The sequence below is a fragment of the Platalea leucorodia genome, assembly GCF_965183815.1.
Source record: "Platalea leucorodia genome assembly, chromosome: 8".
Taxonomy (NCBI): domain Eukaryota; kingdom Metazoa; phylum Chordata; class Aves; order Pelecaniformes; family Threskiornithidae; genus Platalea; species Platalea leucorodia.
In genome coordinates, this window is record NC_138830.1 from 17,209,761 (window position 1) to 17,229,459 (window position 19,699).

Sequence of the window (19,699 nt, forward strand, 5' to 3'; positions counted from 1 at the left end):
GAGCTAGTGTCCTTAATAATCAAAGCAGTCTAGCAACAAATGAAAGTCTGCTTTTGAATATGTGTTTCTAAATGCCCGAATGCAGATGCCATTGAGTTTTATTTTTTTTTATATTCAGGATCAGATTGAATCCCCATAGACATAAACATTAGGGACTACACAACCCATCCTGGTGATCCTAAATGCACACATGATACCTCAACCAGCACGTTCATTGTAGCCAGCTCTCAAAAAAAATGTAGTACATAGACCTAGAATCAGGTTTAAAGAAACAATTCTGGCTTGATCTTGCATTCATAATGGAAACAATGTCTGAAAGTCTGTTTCGTTTTCCTTTTCTCAGGTCACAGAAATCAATGACAGCAGCCAGCAAAGGTATAGTAAGATATTCTCCTAAACTTGTGACACCTCTCAGATACTGGAGAAAAAACAGGTACAATTTCCAAAGAGTTTATCATTTTCAAATATCTTACAGAAAGACAAAGCCCAAGGTGTTGTTAAAGTGACATTGTCAAGAATGGTAGACCTAAATTAGACTTGCCTGACGCGACCAGAACTATTGATTCACGTACATACACAACATTTTAGCAATGAAATACACAACTCCAGTTCTTTGAAGTGTTTCAGAAAACAACGTTCTCCATAATCTCAGTATCTTCCTGCCTGCTTGAAAGATGAAAGTTCTGTATAAATGGCAATAAATATATTCAGATCTGCATTCATAATGAGAGAGTATCACCTTGTCTGGTTTGTCCACCTCACATAACAGCAGTCTGGAGCTTATAGGCTTGGGAAGCCAGAGAAGGTATCTCTATCTTGAACAGAGTTCAGTTTAAAGCATAGATCAGTATTTTTCCTTTCTTTTTTTGCATATTCGGGAGGGAATTTAGTGTGCTTGTGTGAAGGGGCCACATGGTTGGGTGACTGTAAATATACCATAGCTTTTAAGTTAGGAGGAAGAATTTTTAAATGGCATCAGAACAGATTAACTTTGAGGGGTTCCGCTCCCCCATTTCTTTACATATGAGGTGCATTTTAAATACAGTCTAAAAACAATTGCATTTTCGTGCTATACAAAGATACCTACAATAGAGAGAAATCTACTTACAGCCACACCAATAGCAGCCAACATTTCTGGTGATTCAGAAATGCCAAGAGAAATACTATTTTCTACATAAAAGTTGCAAGAGTGAGTTCCAAACAGTTGTGTAATACTGAAATGTCATTTAGGTAGCCATGGGATCAATACACAAACATCTAAGGAAAAAAACCCAAGATTTAACCTCACTTCGAAATCATATAGTTCATATGAAAACACTGTTTGGACTAGAAGTTTAATAACCTATCTCTATGCAGAGACAATGCTATGCAGGCTTCCACAGGATTCTGTGAATGATATTCAGTATAAGAAAAGAAAAACAGTACATCCAAAGGGTCCTTAAAGGCCATCAGCCTTGAAACGGAAGATATCACCCATTTTATATGCCTTCCTCCAAAAGGGGGAACAGGCAAACAAAGAGAGTGACATATGTTGCAAGTCAAATTCACCACATGAAATGACAATTTCATTTACATAAAAACACTATTACAAGGTTTTAATTAGCACTAATGATTGTTAGACCCACAGAGAAATCCAAAATATGGTAGAAAGTGAGGAAATACAAGTAGAGAAAACATAATATGCACTTCAATACATTCTTTGTTCATTTGACAGGTATAGTTCAGTTTTTACTATATTCCATAGCATGATCTGAAATGTTCTAGTAATGTAATCAAGTTCTAGTACTATTATTACAGTAATCTGTACATTGTAAGAGTCTCTATTAAATCCCCACTGGCAAGCATTTAAGACCACTACATTTTGTTTACACAATATTGGATAAAACACTACTCAGGGTGAACCTGATGGATTTAAGACTCCATTGCCCTTGCCCCAAAGCAGCTGAAGTTTGTGGCTCTTCAGTAGGTAAGTTAAAAGTCATCATTTTTAGTTGCTAAGGAAGGCTAAGACTCAGGCCTGAAGAGAGCAAGTATAGATCAGTATGTGATCCCGTATTCTCCACTTGGGCAATAAGGCTTCAAGGAGACTTTTTGAGACCCAACTGTAGCTGTTCTCTGGGAAAGGGGATGTTGTACAAGACAGCTGAGGCCATCTAATAGTTCATTGATGCTGGAAGGGTCTCCTCTTCCTTCCTCCCAGCCACGCTGCACTCACTCAGGAGTCAACCCTTTTGCCAAGACAAATTGCTTCATTAAACAGCAGGTTTCTCACTGGACAGTTTTCTGCCAGTCTAGTCATTTTAGTCAGGTCTGGACAGGCAAGTGACAGAGGCAAACTGTGTCCTTATGATTTGGTCTACTCAGTCTTTCAAGACTGAAATAAAAAAAAAAAAAAACAACACACAAAAAACAACGTCAAGCCTAGAATTTAAAGTATTACACACTTGTTGATGGAGGCACCCGAATATTGCTGTTGACTTGGAAAGTTTTTCATAAGATTGGTGAAGGACTTGCATACAAGAATTGAATGCATGACATAACATAGTCAGAGGTTTTGATTTTACAAGGACTTGGTCTGCCTTAAAATACAATGACCTCCAGGTATCGTTACCTACAATTGTCTTGGAGAACAAATGTAGGTCCTCAAGGTTTCAAGCTGTTGTATAGCACGTTCACAAGCAAGAGAAAGGGTTTACAAGTACTGGCAACCAGGGATAGTTTGCCTCCGTCCTTTTCTTTCAAATTTTTTAAGCCTGTAAAGACACTGATTCTTATCAGTCACATCCTCCCCTCTCTTGATAACACAGAAAGGAGGAATAAATGCACAGAGAAAGAAAAACATTAGGTTTTGATTATCTTCCCCCAACAATGGTTTTACAGTGTCATAACCCTGCTGATTTGCATTCTGTTCCATTTGAATTAGTAAAATTACATAAGCATAAAACCCACGTGACTGGTAAACATAATCAGACCTTAATATATCACTCCGTATTTTAAGAGTGTTTGAGAAGCATATGTTCCATCAGTCCCCTCTTTCCTCCTTCCTCATAAAAAACCAAAACCCCCAAAAAACCCAACTAACATAACAAAACCCAAACAACCCCACATATCTCACTCTAAGACATGCTTAATAAAAGCAAGGAAAGATACAAAGTGAGAGACAACCTGATTTATTCAGTAGAACACCAGGGAAAGGGGGTGGTGGAGAGAGAACAGAGCTCACGTACAGAGAACTAAACCAGAGCTAGAAAATTCAGCTTCTTTAAGACCCAGGAATTACGTGGGTCCTTCTAGGGACTATCTGCTATTTACTGATCACTTAATCACTGCTTACAAACTGCATTAGTCAGAGGCAGGCTGTCTTTGCTTTTCCATGTATATACTTGCTTGACTTTATACAATTATACTTAAAATTATTCCCTGCTCCATCATATCCATTTTTCTTTAATACTAACCCACAGTGCTCAAAGGCACTATTTAGATATTTCCCTGATCAACTGAGGGTTGGAGTCAAAAAAATAACTGGAAAAGCTTAGCTTGCCAGCTCAGAATAGAAACCTTGATCTTGTAACCGTTTTCACCCTGTATTTTTAGAATGCCTTATCCACCATAAGTACACAGCATGCTAAAGACATTCAAAAATAAAAGAAAGTTCCTCTTGCATTTCAGGACAAAAGCATGTTTCCAAACAAACTGCTAGAATATCTTATCTTGGTTCTTTTGGTAAAAACCATATGAATGAAAGATGTCCCAAGCAAACATACTAAAAAGATCAATTAATGGTTTTCTGCAAATGCCCAAAATAAGTTAACCTGCACCATAAAATTACAGAAGTCTGGTTCTTAAGAAGTACTATTGAGTAAAAGTTTCAGATTACAATTTAGTAAAAAATCCTGTGGCCAGGAGGAAGAGGTAGGCGAAAACTTTCTGGTCTTGGACTTTAAAAATGACAAAGTCAAACTAAATACCATAAGGCAAGCTGACACACTGAAATATAGTTTGGTAAACAATCTTCTTTTTCCACGTTAACCCACCTCCTGCTGTATTTTTTCACTTGGGCCCAAGTCATCAGCCTTGGAAAACTTTGAAAGCAAGGCTGAACGTGGACACCACAGCCCACGCTCGTCATTCAAGGGGAGGTTGCCTTTCCCGGAGCTCCAGGGTCACGTGCTGTCCTGAGACCGCCAGGACAACTTTGCAGTACAGTGACCCTCCTTTATAGGTGACAGCTATGCTAGTAAACCTAAGCCTCGAGTGTTTGCATTAATTCAGCACTTAGTCTTAATTAGAAAGATCGGCTCTCGCACACTAAGGCCAGCTCAACGGCAATACAAGAAATTAGTATACCTGAATATGGAATATCCAAATTAAAAGACAAGCCAATGCATTTGAAATATTTAAAATGCATTTCTCTCAAGCTGGAAATTTGCTTGAAGCCTCTACTGAAAAAATTACTGTCACGTATCCCTTTTTAATTTCCTATTCCTGCTCCCCAAAGCTAGGCTTGAACATAATCTGATTTTTACAGAATTCTATTCTGAATTAAACATTGAAAAGTACCATTGTGAAGAGCCCAAGTGGTCACTAAAGTAATAAACTGATTTGAAATTAATTCACAAGATCACCTGCAATCCAAGCATTTCCTGCACTACTGGGGAGAAATAGGAAAGCAGTTTGGTATGAAAGGGAACATAAAGGGAAAGGGAACATAAGAAAAATGGCTTCTGATATAACCAATTTCTTCAGTAGCAAGTTAAGGATAAGTGGATTAATGCAATTCTAGTCTTCAGCTGTGCAGTGAGAAGAAAAATATCTGCTGTTTGCAAGAAGCTCAAGGACATGAAGTCAGCCACAGAAAATTGTTCTTGAAAACAAGTATTTTATTCCTGCACCTGCAGTACTGTCTTGCCAGATACTCAGACTTGGCCAGCCAGCTGTCTTGCCTACTGTGCCAATTTGGTAACCTAGTTATGGTATCAGAGATCCACTTGAAAGACAAAGGGAAATACTGCATTTTCTGGGGAAAAGGAAAATTCATTTTGTTATCAAAACCAGCAGTACTGAAGTTACAAGTACTGGCTTTTGCCAAGAACATATCAGAAGTAGACAGAAAGCATCAACACAGTATGGTTTATGCTTTCCCAATGTAGAAGAAAGTTCTGACAAAGCTGCTTCAGGAACATGTCAGAGGATTGAATTTTACCTGGAGCTATAACACAGGTTACATATCAGAACACAGTCAACAACTAAGTATATAAGTCAGCATGTAACAAACAGGTTGTCCCCATATTCTGGTGATAATCCACATCAATCACAAACCACAAATCCGATCCACAGACTGAACTTGTCTACAGATTTAATTCATCATTCCTGACTTGAGCCCAAACCAGACACAGTCATGCTAATTCAACTCACATAGCCAAGGACTGGGTAGAAAATTGCATGTTAATAAAAAAAAGTTACTTTCATTATTTACAGCTTTTCCGCTACTGCATTATTTACCCAGTAGAACCACTCACTTGAGTGGGCTAAACTCCAGATGAGCAGGTTTGCACCAAAGATAACTGCTATCACAGTCCTGGAAGCACAGGAGACAAGGCAATTACTCTTCTTCACCTTAACAAAAATCCTTGTGCAGAGAACAGCTACAGCCATTGCTATAGTTCTATGGAACGTAATGTTGGAAGAGGATTTCAGTCCTGGTAACAACTTTTTATCTGGATGGTGAACAGAAATGTAGACAAGCACTGAAGTTTAAGGAAGCAGGGGACCCCCACCCCGTGTAGCTTAAAATATCCTTCAACCTACATAAAAATTCTCCAAATTAAGAACTTCACAAAACACCAAAAAAAAATTTCTGGGTTTACAGAAAGCTTTCTTTAGAAAAGTTCAGAGTTGTCATCTTTATCCATCCTTAATTCACATTCGGGACAACTCTTATTCAAGTTGTCTTTTCACTGTTTATGGTGACTCTACTCAGCCAACAACTTCAAAGAGATGTATCCATCGGTTTTCAACTAGTGGCAGCAGTAGTAATGCAAATTGCTTGTATCAAGAAAAGGTCCAATTATTACAGCTCAAAAAAAAATCATTTGATCATTGCCAAGGAATATGTAATTTTCACTGACTGATGGTATAAACCAAGACAAAAGGTTCACAATTAATTTGTAACAATTCTGTTAGCTCAGGTAACAGGACTTCTAAGTTCACATTAAAAGGTTTCCTCAAAAACAAGAATAAAGAAATTGTTTACGTTGTAAAGGTATTTAATTTACAATTTAGAAATATGACCACTAACCTGGTCTCTCAGGTTCAGTGTATTTAATCAATGCTGCCTTTATAAGCTATCCTCCCAGCAGACCAGTTGTTTCAGAACTGATATAGACCTTAATGAATTACTGAAATGTCGATAACTGTAGGCATTAATTGGTCAGTTAGGACCATGCATTTTCACAGTTCTTAAGCAGCTCTTAGTTTCTGCTGCTCCTTATGTAAGTTCCTATTCCAAATATATATTTGCTTTGCTGACATTAAAAGGATGAGGTTGCTTTTCTGTATTCTCAATATTTCATTCACTAGTCCTTTTTATGCAGTGATTCCACACCTGACAGCAGGCCCTAAAGCAATCATACACACTAAACAATTACAACAACTCATAAAAATAAGCAGTGCATAAAACGTAACAGAAGAACATTACCTTACAATACTTGACACCCTCAGGGGATCCATTTTCTTTTCGCAAACACATAGTTCCCTTTGACATTAATGGGAGCTACATGAATAAGGAAAAAAAGCAATAGATCCTTTGCCTGAAAAACATATTTGTGTTGAGTGGATATTGGCAGCCTGTTTAGCCAAGGTGACTGGTGGTGGGCCTACCTAGAGATATTTGCCTGCAGGCTGTTGGTTCATACTGCATAAAGCTGAAAACTACAAGTGTCATTACCGTTCTGAAGATTACTTGCTGATTTATCATCTTAGTTCATTTCTCAACATTCACTTTTAAGGAAGAGCACTAATTGGGGTATCTTCTGTAAAGTGGCCCTTCCACACCACTGTTTAAACACACTGGTACACTCCAGTGCTAATTATGACAACACAATTTGTACAGTGTTGATACAATTCTCTTCCATTGGGAAAATGCAGTAAAATTAGAGATAATCTTTTAAGTTTCCAGAGCTGAATGTAGTTAGATGCAGCTGAATGTAGTTAGATGCAGCTCATTAAAAAAAAAGTCAGAACTACTTTGTATTCTGCATTTTCCTTCACATTCTATAAAATAATTACAAAAGAACAGAGGTAAGTAAAGCAAACACAAAATTATACCATTGGCATCAACTGTTAAAAAAGTGCAGAAGGATTTATATCTACAGTTGATCACAGAACTATAAAGACCAACAATCACATAATATGCTTCAGTTGGTATAGGTATGCACCAAAACTTTTTGCGTTCATCTGCTAAAGCTCAGCTTGAATTTCTGCCATGGAATAAAATACAATAGCTTTATGAAGGTAAGTCAAAAAAAAGAAAAAAAAAAAAAAAGATAATCAGGAGGAACAAGAAATGTGTGGTAGTCTAACAAAGCCTCCCAAAGCTCATTCTACTCCTCAAAAAAAAAAAAAAAAAAAAAAAGAATTTTTTCTTCTGCCTTATTCACTCATCCTCAGCCCTTCTGTCAACCTTCCCTTTTCTGACTTTTCTCCCATAGTTCAATTTATGTTCTCTCTTCCTTAGTGATGCCTGGCAATCTAAGCTAGCTTTCAGTCATCTCTGTACATTCCATGTCCTCTGCCATTAACCTTGCTAATTAGCACAGAAATTATTGTCTAGCTCTTTCCAGACCATTGACTTTTCCAAAATCCAGCCAAACCTAGATATGTATCTAGATCATATTTTCTTATCAACAAATTATTCATAATCAGTAACACTTGTCACAGCCACTCCACCATTGTTGTGAGCCTTTATGGTGGGAAAGACAGAGGCTGCTTAAGATTTCCATGGTACTAAATTAAGTACTATTTCAACCAACACGACCACCTAACAATGCCCTGTAGTTTGTCTTGTGGTCATACAACTGTTTTCCTCTGAATGGGAGATTAGTTCTGCCCATATCACATGTCTTGGTTTTGGTTTTGTTATTAATCTTATGGACACGATGCTGCCATGTCAGTACATTTATCTTCTAGAAGACAGACAAAAACCTTTCCGCTATCTGAGATTCAGTTTCTTAACACAGCTAAAAGCAATTACAAATCCCTTGATGAAAACAGGCTGGACTCTGACACAAAGAAAGAAAAGGTAATCTTTTATAATTCTGCATCTACTATTAGGCATAGCACAGAAACCTAAATTACAGGCACGTACAACATTGCCAGAAGATGTGTATCACAGATTGACCCTCTAATTTCACTATCTGCACTCCAATTTACTCCATGTCAAGACACTAGCAGACATGTAATATCTCTCTCTGTCATTAGTTCCTATCATACAGTCAGAGAGCCATGGCCTTCTCTGGGTACTGCCACACGTCTACTGCAACAGAAGTTTGGAGAGCTTGAGAAGGAACACTTTTGGGGACTGGTGCTCCCTCCTATCGGCTCATGACAACCAATGGCAAAACCAATGTCTCTTGATCAGGTTTAAACAAAAGGAATTCAGTGACTGTTCTGAAAGAATGAAAATAGAGATACAACCCTATCATTTAAGGCAACAGTGGTGACCCATTTTTAGACTCTATCTATCTACTATATGCCTTTTTCAGAGAAGCTTCCTCCAAAGAAATCCTCTTCTACACATTTCTACTTCTCTCTGCTTTGCTCCAGCACAGTAGTAGAGCAATGGGACCCTGATCCACAACAGCTGTTCCCTGTTGTTAACATGACAGAATCATACCAAATAGATAAGGCAGAATGTGCTCTTTTTCCTGCACTCTTGTGCTCTTTTTCCTTTTGGTTTTTTCTTTTCCTAAAAGAGGAAAAATATTACAAAATATCTGAAAATCTCCTAATTTTAGTGATTCACAAGATTCTTCATGTGTATTTAGGCTAGCAGATTTCAAGCAGAAATAATTTTTGAGTTTTGTAACTGTCACATTGCAAGTTCAGATGCAGCCAACAGGAACAATATACCATCAGGATGAGAAATAGTTGCAATCATTTCAGCTAGCACAATCTGCATGCACAATATTATGTTGTGTGACAGAATGAAGTCAAAGCTATATTTATTGATATAGAGAAGACTGGGAAACTTTGCCACAAGAGAAAAGGGGACACGGGTGGAAGACCCTGGGTATGAAGGAAGGGTCTACATGAGTCCCTAAATGAGAAGGGAGCGATAGGGCACGATACTAAGGCACAACGATTTTCTAGCACAATTGTAAGAATGCAAAGCCTCCAAACATAACCTATACCGACATGGCAATGCTTTTGCCACTATAGCATATATCGGTCTACAAAGTCTGTGAACTAAAGTTACTGGTCTAAGCAGTAATTGTTCTTGCAAATACAATACTCTTCTCTACTAGAGCTTTGGCTAATAGAGATATGGCAACAACAGAGGCAAAGCTTAATATACCCACAGTGAAGAAAAGGCTTTAAGAGAAAAGGAACAGAAAATCTATTTGAAGAAATCATTATCTGCCCATAGATATTTATCAAAGAGAGCGATCAAAGCAGTGAAGTTAATTCATCATTAATTGTCTGCCAAGTTTCTTACAACCACAGAGTGGCCATTGTTAAGAGATGGTTATTAGATATCAGTTATCTTTCCAAATTCAGAACTGGAAATAAATCCACTGCCTCTAGTCACTGTGGGGTAACTGTTGGCCTTTTGAAAAGTAACTCTGCTTATCTCTGAACGCACACTGTAATGTAAAGAATTGTCCAACATTGTGAAATAAAAAAAAAAAAAAAAAAAAAACACACACAGGGACAGCATGCAGTTGTAATCTCAGAACACAAAGGAATTTTTACTTTGCAAGCAGTTTTTGAACAGTACATTTTTATATTGTCACCTTGACCTACTCACCCACTGTCTGCCCACCATGCCACTTCAGTAAGAATTATTTTTATTATGTCCCTCTAAACAGATACTGCTCTAGCAATCAGAGGAAGAGAAAAAACACACCATATAGAAGACCCTATTCCATCCTCACAACTATATAAGATGCAAGGCTAAAATGATTTGTTACATCCAGGCAATAACAGTTACAGATTTAAAGTCAAGTTTCTGAAATCCACAAACTAGAATGTTAATTAACATTTGCAGATACAAATACAGACATAAAATGCAGAGAAAGGGCAATCTTTTAAATGAATTGAGATAGACAAGCTTCAAAGTGCAATGAAGTAACAGACTCAATATGTTTATCCACTCCTCATACAAATATCTGTAGAAACATGTCAAAATACTAGCAGATTTAACAATAACATGAACCATCTTGATAATTGCACTTGGCTGTGCACAAGTATTTTTTAGATCTGTAAATCATTTCTTGCAATCATATACCCCTGCCTGGAGGCTCAGCCTCTCTGAGAAGAGCTCCAATTCAGTTTTTGAAACATACCATCCTTAGACAAGACAGACAATGGATGTCTCACACCTATTAGAGCTCTCTGCTGACTTTAATTATGGCCCAGAATTCCTAATGACTTTGAGTACTGCCTGCTGAAATGAAGGTATATTGATTACAGCCACCAAGGACTTTACAATTATGGGAAATTTTCCTAGAATAAAGGAAGGAAGGAGGGAGAAAAATGCAAAGGATGATTCACTGGGTCACAAAGAATCACTCTCACAAGAAAAAAAAAATAACGTTTCCACCCTTTCCTTGCAGAAAGGAATGAAAAATAAAACCATTATTCTGTATTTGAGTGCCTGTAGCATAGGCCTTTACAGAGTAATCCCTTGTGAGCAGAGAGATTTTATTAGGCAAGAAACATTCCAGAAGAAAGCAAGAAAATACAGTGAAACTAAGGGGTCATAGTGGGGTAACTTTTATTGGGCACATTCTTTACATCCTTAAGGCACTGAAGCAGTTAAGGTTTTAAGAACTTTTCAGTCCTGTCATTATTTACAGGAACTCATTCCTCTTGCATTGCAAACACCAGAACAAGCAACTATCAAGTCCATCTAAGATAAGAAAGTACACATCTGATATCTCCCAGATGCAGATAACCTTTGGTAGTAAATATTCAGCAGGTGTCCTTTGACTGATATGCTGTGATTTTGCTGGACTACAGCGGGAGACTACAAGGAATCGTGTGCTCAGGAATAAATTAAACCATTTCTCTTCCACATGAATGGAGGTTTCGTCCTTTCCTGCCACCACTGAGCAAGAGCAGAGTTCACAGAGAGAGAAATTACTAGTCAGAAGATAAGCATTTTCCTTGATGCAAACCTCAAATCTAGCTAGATGGATCTGCACAGGTGCTCCACCTTCAATGCTTGTTATCATGTCTCCAATACACATAATCTGCAAATTTTACAGGCAATTCTTTCTCCAGATCAGGTTTTTGTTAGAGGTTTGTTGGTTGGTTTTGTTTGGTTTTTTTTTTTTAAAAAAAAGGCAACAAAAAAAATGAGCTGGAAATAAATAGGAAAGTCAGTACTGATAAAATGCATAGATGACTGAGCAACTGGAGTAGTAGTAAATATTGAGAGGGGTAGGATAACCATAAAAGCAAACCAGCTTAGCTGACTAGTCAAAGCTATTCACAAACACAAGGTCAGACATTTGGTAAAGGAATTCAGAACAGGGGACTGCATCCTGGAAAGCAGTATCTAAAAAAAGATGCAAGCAACAGATTGGGCAAACATCTGCACTGCAGGATTCTGGCCCCATGCAGAGAGAGACTGGAACTGGTGAAAGCATCTCAAAAACAGAACTGAAGTCTTTTTTCTCATGGTGTGCCCTATTACTATCATCTTTAACTGAAAATACATTTCTGAAACATACTTAAATAAAAAAACCTACAAGCCTGAAAAATAAGTGAGGCCCTGATTCAGCGGTATATAAACTGTGTCTAAATCTCAGTGAACTACACTGTGAGAGACAGCTAAATGTTTCCCTGTTCTAGAGTCTTCAGTCATAGTCCCAGGCATTATTATTTTTAAAGCAAGTCATTTTCTCTATAATTCAAGCCAGGCATGCTGCTTTTAGGCAAAATAGAACTGCTGTCCACACTCTTGAAAGGCACATTGAGCCTAGCATAAATAGCCTGCAGCTCCAAAACAGGTCATACTTTCACCAGAGCAGACCATGGCAATGCCAACAGATCAACATAGTTTTCCTGAAAAATACATCACATTCATCTCAGTATTTCCAATATTTCTTTTGTCTCCCACAAAAAACAGGAAAAGTATTTGTCTACAAACATGTGATGTTGTTAACAGCCTTTTACAGAATTCTGCATGAAAAGTGAGAATTGCTACTTGCATATAGCTCTCAGCAGGTTTTATTAAATAAGAGGGTTTTTTAGTGTTTTTAAATTATATATAAACTTATCAGGCTTCTTTTGGTAATGAGTATTCTCATTCTTTTCATTCACATTAAAGGTCACATGCATAGCTAGCAAAAGAAAATAAGCAGCAAACCCCCACAGAGCTGTGGGCAGGGGAGGGGGCAATGCATTTTTCCCTAAGTGTTCATCAAAATGAAACAATCAACTCATCCTATTCAGGTTGTACAAGTAGACTAGCATATTAGAACTCATTAAGAAATAAAAATTCAATATTGTATCTTCAAGGTTAACTTCTGCATGTTCCCCTTGCAGGTCTAAATTCTAACGTACACAGCCAAGAATTAGGAAATAGTGCCTTTGTGAGATCTTAGTCAATAAGGTTACAGACTGAGCCATCCAGCTACAGGATGCTTCTCAGAGAATTTTATCAGAAGGTGCAGAACAGCGTGAAAAAGAAAATTTCTTAAAATTTCATGCTCCAATTATAGTCACTATTTTACTAGGAGATGTATTATGAATATGTGCACTGCTCTAAAAATATTTGTGGTTTGTAACTAAAGAACTTATTTTCAGGATTTATAACAAACCAATGAAATCCTGACACTTTTTGTTTGGGATCTTTCATTTATGTAAGAATATTTAAAGTTAAAAATATGTTAGCTATTTAAACAACAAACCCCAGCAAAACTCAAGATCAAATATGGCACATTTCATTCTTTTACATGTCTCTGAAAAGTGGAAAGGGCACATTTATCTCTAATTGAAGGGTCAGACCTTTACTTTCTATAAAAAAAATAGGCGAGAGAAAACTCAGAACACAGCCAGAAGAATCCACGTTACTTGTACCAAAAGCATGCCTAAAGCAGCAGCGTCCCTCTCTCCTAGAAGGGTCTTGGTTTTGCTATTATGAAGGTTGAATGTTTGTGACATTAGCAGTATCATTTTACTACTACTCTGTGCTGTTAAGTTTATCACTATACAGTGACTATTCAAAGGTCTACAAATATTAGTATTTATATACTTAAGCCAGGGAAAACAGAGAGTGAATGAAATTTTAAGAAAGTAAACCTTTCTTTGAGCAGTTCAGAAGTCACACACTCACTGTTTCAGGTTTACCCATCTAGTGCAAAGGTTTTTATGAATATAATACCAGAGCTCAGTGACTTGATTCATCTACTTTGACAATAAAGAGTTCAGCTAATTATAACTTTTTGAAACAAACATCTATATGGGATAAGGACAGTAAGTAGGTCCAGGAATCGCAAGAAGCCTGCTTCACATAAGATGACCACAAGTAAATATTAAAAGGGAGCGTAAGACAGACACAGGACAAACTGCTTCTAAAGTGGGTCAGAAAAGAATCTTCGCTAAAAAAAATCCCAGCCAAAACCACAGCCAAAATTTATTCTTTATATTCTAATTTTTCAATTACCGGCTGGTAAGAGTCTTAAGAGAAAAGTCAAGTTTATGATATCTTGAAACATGCACTTACACTTTCCTGTGTATTTCATTTTTCCTCAGTTAACTTTAAATAAAGCTTCTTTCAAAGAAATGACGACTGGTCTCAGAAGACTTGTACAGTCCTCTGTACAAGTATAGTAGAGACAACCCTGTAAGAGTAGTTTACTAGGTACTGCGGCTTCAATCCATGAACCAGAAAAGACAGACATGAAAGGTGTGTGTATATGTTTAAATCTAAAATTATAGACAAGCATTACACTAATTAAGGGGAAACCAAGTGATTAACATGCTTCACAGCCCGTTCCCAGGGGCTACCTTTTGCTAGTGACAACACCAAAGAGCTAACTACAAGCTTGGTGAATTATTCTGGTGGCAGCTACAACCTCACCACCATTTTCCCCTGCAGCTTTTCCACCCCAAGATGTGACAAGTACCCATGTACTCCCACAACAGAAATGGAGGCCCACCATGTGAGGAGGTCTGTGAAACAGCAAAAGCAATCATCAGCTCCAGCCTGCTTCCTTGGCTGGGACAGGGCAGGATGCAAGACCCACATCTCAACTCCATGAGCTGCCACTCTGTGGTAATGCCAGACCTACAGCACAGGTCAGAGTTGGCCCTACTGTGTGCACTCAGGTCTTTCAGACAGAATCTAGTACAGAAACACAAAGCACGTGGCTCTCTCCTGCCTTCAGGAGTTGTTTGTCCAGATTATCTAGCAAGTCAGTCAGGCATTACCCACGCAGAGCAGGAGATGCTCAGACACATCATGCGACTTACAGAAGTATACAATGTGGAGATTGTCACATAACCTTCTTTCCCCATTGATTTCTCTCTACACGCAGTCTGGCAGTACATTATACAGCAATTTGCCCCTCATGTCACCAGCAGCATTCTATTTAAAACACATCTCTGCACTGTGCACCAAGTCACATTACCCTTGGGGACACTCTTCACTTCTATGGATAGAAAAAAGAAAGGAAGATGACAAGGAATAACGACTGCCCATCATGACAGACTTACAAGTGTGTAAAGTTTTCTGACAACATGATTGTCATTAATGCACTACAAATCCTAATTAAAGTGGAAATGCATGCCTTGTTTCTTCTTGCTTTCTCTAGAAGCAGTCACTATTTTCGAGTGCTGTCAAAAGTGGCACCATTTAAAGGTCAGAAAGTTGACAAAAATGTGAGCAATTAGCTGCTGTCAAGTAAAAATGATGGTCTAAGGGATTATACTACTAGAAGCTTGCCGTATTCACAGAAAAATGAAACTAGATCAAATAAGAGCGCCTTGATCTTTCCTTATTCCTTTTTTTCAGATGTGATGGTTCACTGAAGACCAGGTCCTCTGTTGTTGTACTAGCTCTGGAATCAAACTACCCTTTTTCTGGATGCTGAATCACTACTAATGCTTTAACTCAAAAGGAAAAGCAAAGTTTGGCAGATTACATTTGTACACGTCTGTTTGCATACCAGGCAAACTGAGGAACAAAAAGGTAAATTGAAGTGATGCAAGTTGCTTGGCACTGCCTACCACTGTTGAACTTAGTCCAAAGACAGTTTTGTCAGACAGCTCCTGCTCAGAGTGAGCTTCACCCACACAACTTAAGTACAGGAGCATAGAGGATTTCCCTTCTGAGTAGTCTTCCATACATAGGACTTGCCTGTATACGTGGTTTTACAGGCCGTGAGTTTCATAAAGCTCTATACACAATACTACAAATACATAATAAATAACACATTTCTAAAGTGCTTTGAGCTCGTCAGCTAAAAAGCAGTGCAACCAGAAGTTACTGCTTGTGTGATATATCATCTAACTCAATCTGAACTTTCATTTTCCGAAACATTCTAGGACCAAACCATTGACCAACCTTTAAGACTAAATCACACTTAGATATCTACTGAGAAATAGATAAAAAACTATATATGGAAACTAAAAAGGGAAGGAGACAATAACTATTGTATTTTTTTAATGTTACTTGCAGCAGTCTAGAGACATCATAAAGTATACATGGTTTATATAAGAACCTCTATAATAATTCAAGGAAACAAAAGAGAGGATGTGATCCAGATTAGTTTAAATAGAGGTGACATAATAATGGTTACAGTTCTACTTCAACTGTAGTTACTTTCAAACATATGAATTAGCTTTAAAAACAAAAAAAAAAAAAAACAAAACCACCAAACGGTAAAGCATCTTTGATTGGCAAGACTTTTTGCCACATTGAGAACATGCTCCAGCACAGGAGGGGGAGTACAATCACCCAAAGAGCTAGCATTATAGATTTTCAATGCTTCAGAACAAATTAAAGATTCTGCCCTGCTTTTCACTAGGTAACATAGCACATAGGTTTTATTTGTTGTATTACAATTATTTTTATTTACCAAAAGTAAGTCTCGAGATAGCTGCATTGATCCTGTTACACTTGAGGCCATTTAATCTAAAGAAAACTGTTGCACAGAAAATGTTTAAAAACCCAACAATAGCAGAAAAGGGCATCTTGGGGAGTTTTAATGAGATTTTTCTGTTCAGTGCAAGTTTAGCATTCCCACAGAACAGATCAATACTACTTGTTTCTCCCAGATACATTGGGGAGCATCCTGCACTTAAACCCATCCAAGATGATCAATGCCCCCTGGCCCTTTCGCCTTCTTGCTGCTTTGCAGCAGGGGGTTGGCCATCCAGCTGCCAGGAGTGCCAGACACAAGCCAGGTATCTGTAGGATCCCATGCATTTCCAGTCTTGCTCAAAAAGGAATTTTTTTTTCCGGAAGGGAATACTATGTAGTCTGACCTGGAAAGCATGTTTTCTTTACTTTGTTTCCACACATACAAATATCTGTGGACAAATTAAAAACTTATACTTCACTGCCGGCAGTAGCTCTCCCAGCAAAATCTGGCACTATTCTGTGATGAAATTGTGTTGTTCTCAATCCATTCACTTAATATCCTCTAGCTACTTTTAAATTTCCTTTAAAGTTTTTCATTCTCATTTTCCCATTTCAGTTTATCCTTTCTACCACTAATACTTTGCCAGGACAAGATGGGGGAATTAATGAGTATTTCTCTTTCCCTTTCTTTAGCTGTAAACATAGCCTTCTTGAGTTTATAACCAAAGCCGGCCAAAATTATAGGAGACTTCAGCTATTTGACATCTCCTTTTGCTTCTTAAAGTAAACCCTCTCATATTTCTATATTTCACAATAAAACATAGACATAAGAATAGCAGGTAAAGACGACTAGAGTTAAAGCCACCCACAAACATGCATTCCCATTTAAATGCAGAGTTTGGGATTTAGTAGACAGTGGAAAAGTGATTTTTTTTTTTTTTGTAAATATTTATTTCTCTGAAAACAGGAAGTATTCTGAAGTGGATTGACTATCCTTGAGCCCTTCCACCCACCCCACCCCTCTTTTTTTTTTTGTTCTGGGTTCTCATTTTCATGCTGTATTAATACAAAGTGTGTGAAACTGATTTCCTCCCCCCCCATACATACTGCTAGCCCCCCCCCCCCCAAAAAAAACCAAAAACAAAACAAAAAAAACCCACCAAAACAATAGATGGCATAGACATGAGCTTAAATCAGAATATTAAGCACATCAAAAAATTCAGAAGCCCCTGATGGTGCTGGGATCCTCCATTTTCCAGCTGCCCCAGAGGCTATACATTAACAAGCACATTTCCTACCTGCTGAAGACAAAGACTCCCTCATCATGACTTGGAAGTGCCAGGCTACTTTTAACATTTGACATAGGTGGTCACACAAGATGTGAAAGCATTGCCAAAGGGTGTTCAAAGGCTATCACGCTGGCTGGTGAAGCCTCCTTCTGAAGGATGCACACTGGCAGGGAACGAGCTCGTTCTGGCTTCACACTGCCATGGCCCACAAACAGCGCTATGCTGTTAGCCCAGTCTGCCCACTGTTTGTGAGATCTCCTTCAGCTAAATGTCATTTCTTCATCCAAACCACGCAACAAATGCAGTGAGAGAAATCGAATGACCATAAAACTAATACCAGCTGAATTAATAGCTGGTTTTTAATGAAGATAGCTTAAACTCACTGCAAAGAGATTTTGTACTGTCAAGGGTGGGGGGAACAAAACACGCAACCAAAACACACACACCCCCCCCCTCACAAACACACAGCATAGTCTTGGTTTAAAGCTATCCACGTCCTCATACCATTCTCCATATGTCTTTATTTCCAATCCTGTGACATTTTCAGAGACATCTAAAATGACATAAAATACTTTTAGATTAAAACATCTTCCTGCAACCCCCCCACCCTCTCCATTTGTGCTGAAACTGCTACCTTCATTTCAGTTCATATGCAGCTTTAATTGCAGTTGTAACGGTAAAGGTCAATATTGATCCATTAACCCATCTAGCCTGCAAGACTTCACAAGCTTATTCTCATTCATACAGAATATTGAACAGTATTAAGAGCTATTGACGAGTGAAAATAGGGTCAAGAACTATGCCTCTGATGCTCGCTGCAATATTATCTCACCACAGGCATTTCAATAAGCTTTTGGACTGGGCAGCAGAACAAGTCTAGAAGAGACCCAAAACTGCAGAACTTCTTAGTTTTTTCTAATTAAACATTAATTGTCAAGCATTTGCAGTGTTTGGAAATATAACTATGAGTAAAGTGGTAGTAAAAATAAAGGGTAAATGGACTTGTTTAAACAAGAACCGAGTAAAAATCATTTCCCAAATACAGCAGCTGGAAAAAATCCCACCACTTTTTGTCTTAGTATGGGAACAAGCATATCAAGCCTGTGCCCAATGTTTCTCTTATTGCAGATTAAAGCTGAACCAAGAGGGCATGCAATTCTTGACATCTAAGGAGAAAAACTTTGCTACTGCAACACTAAGGATCCTACTGAGCCAGAAGTCAGCAGGAGCCTTTGAAAGAGGTAGCTTTTTCCAGACCCAGTTCCTATCAACTTCCCAACAGAAAAAAAACCAACAAATCTATGCTTTTACAGGTTTCTGGGTGCCACAGGGTGCAAAAACAGCAGCTCCAGCTCTGGATGCCACATCACTTCATTTGGATCAGAGCTCTGATCCAAACCTCAGACCTACACTACAGCTCTCACAGTAGTACTCAAAGTTTTCCATCTGATTAAAAGATATGTTCAGGTTTGAGTAGGGGGCCTGTTGCATGAACCTTTTCACCAAGTAAGAAAATACTAAGCAGAAAATTGCATGCCTGAGTTGTGCTGCTTAATTACAACAGAGGTGCAATATTGCATGTATGAGACCACCAAAAAAATACCTCAGGCTAGCCAAACATGACAAAGTACAAGCATGCTTTTTAGGTTAAAGCAACTTGGATAAATAAAAACAGATATCTAAGTGTTGACTACAAAAAAAAAAAGTTTCAGACCAATGCAGACCACTGACAAGAGCTTCACAGAACTTTTAGGGTAGACCAGGCACAAACTCAGTGCATTTCTTAGTCTGGAAAACATGACCTGTTTGCAGCTAGAAGAGAGCCAAGGGGGGTTGGGATGAGTTGGAGATGCCTCATGCTATCACACATTCCCTTTGGGCACGCTGCTTAGAGGGCAGCAAATGATTTGCTTGATGACCTGCAGCCAAGAGCCCTTGTATTCTTTTTACATCAAGAAGCCCTAGCAGCAAATACAGCACAAAGTTTGATCATTAAAATCCAAAGTAATAATATAAACACATTTGGTATAATTGAAGTTATTCCAGACACATTATTAGGAAGATAATGCTGCTGAATCATTCACTACTATATACT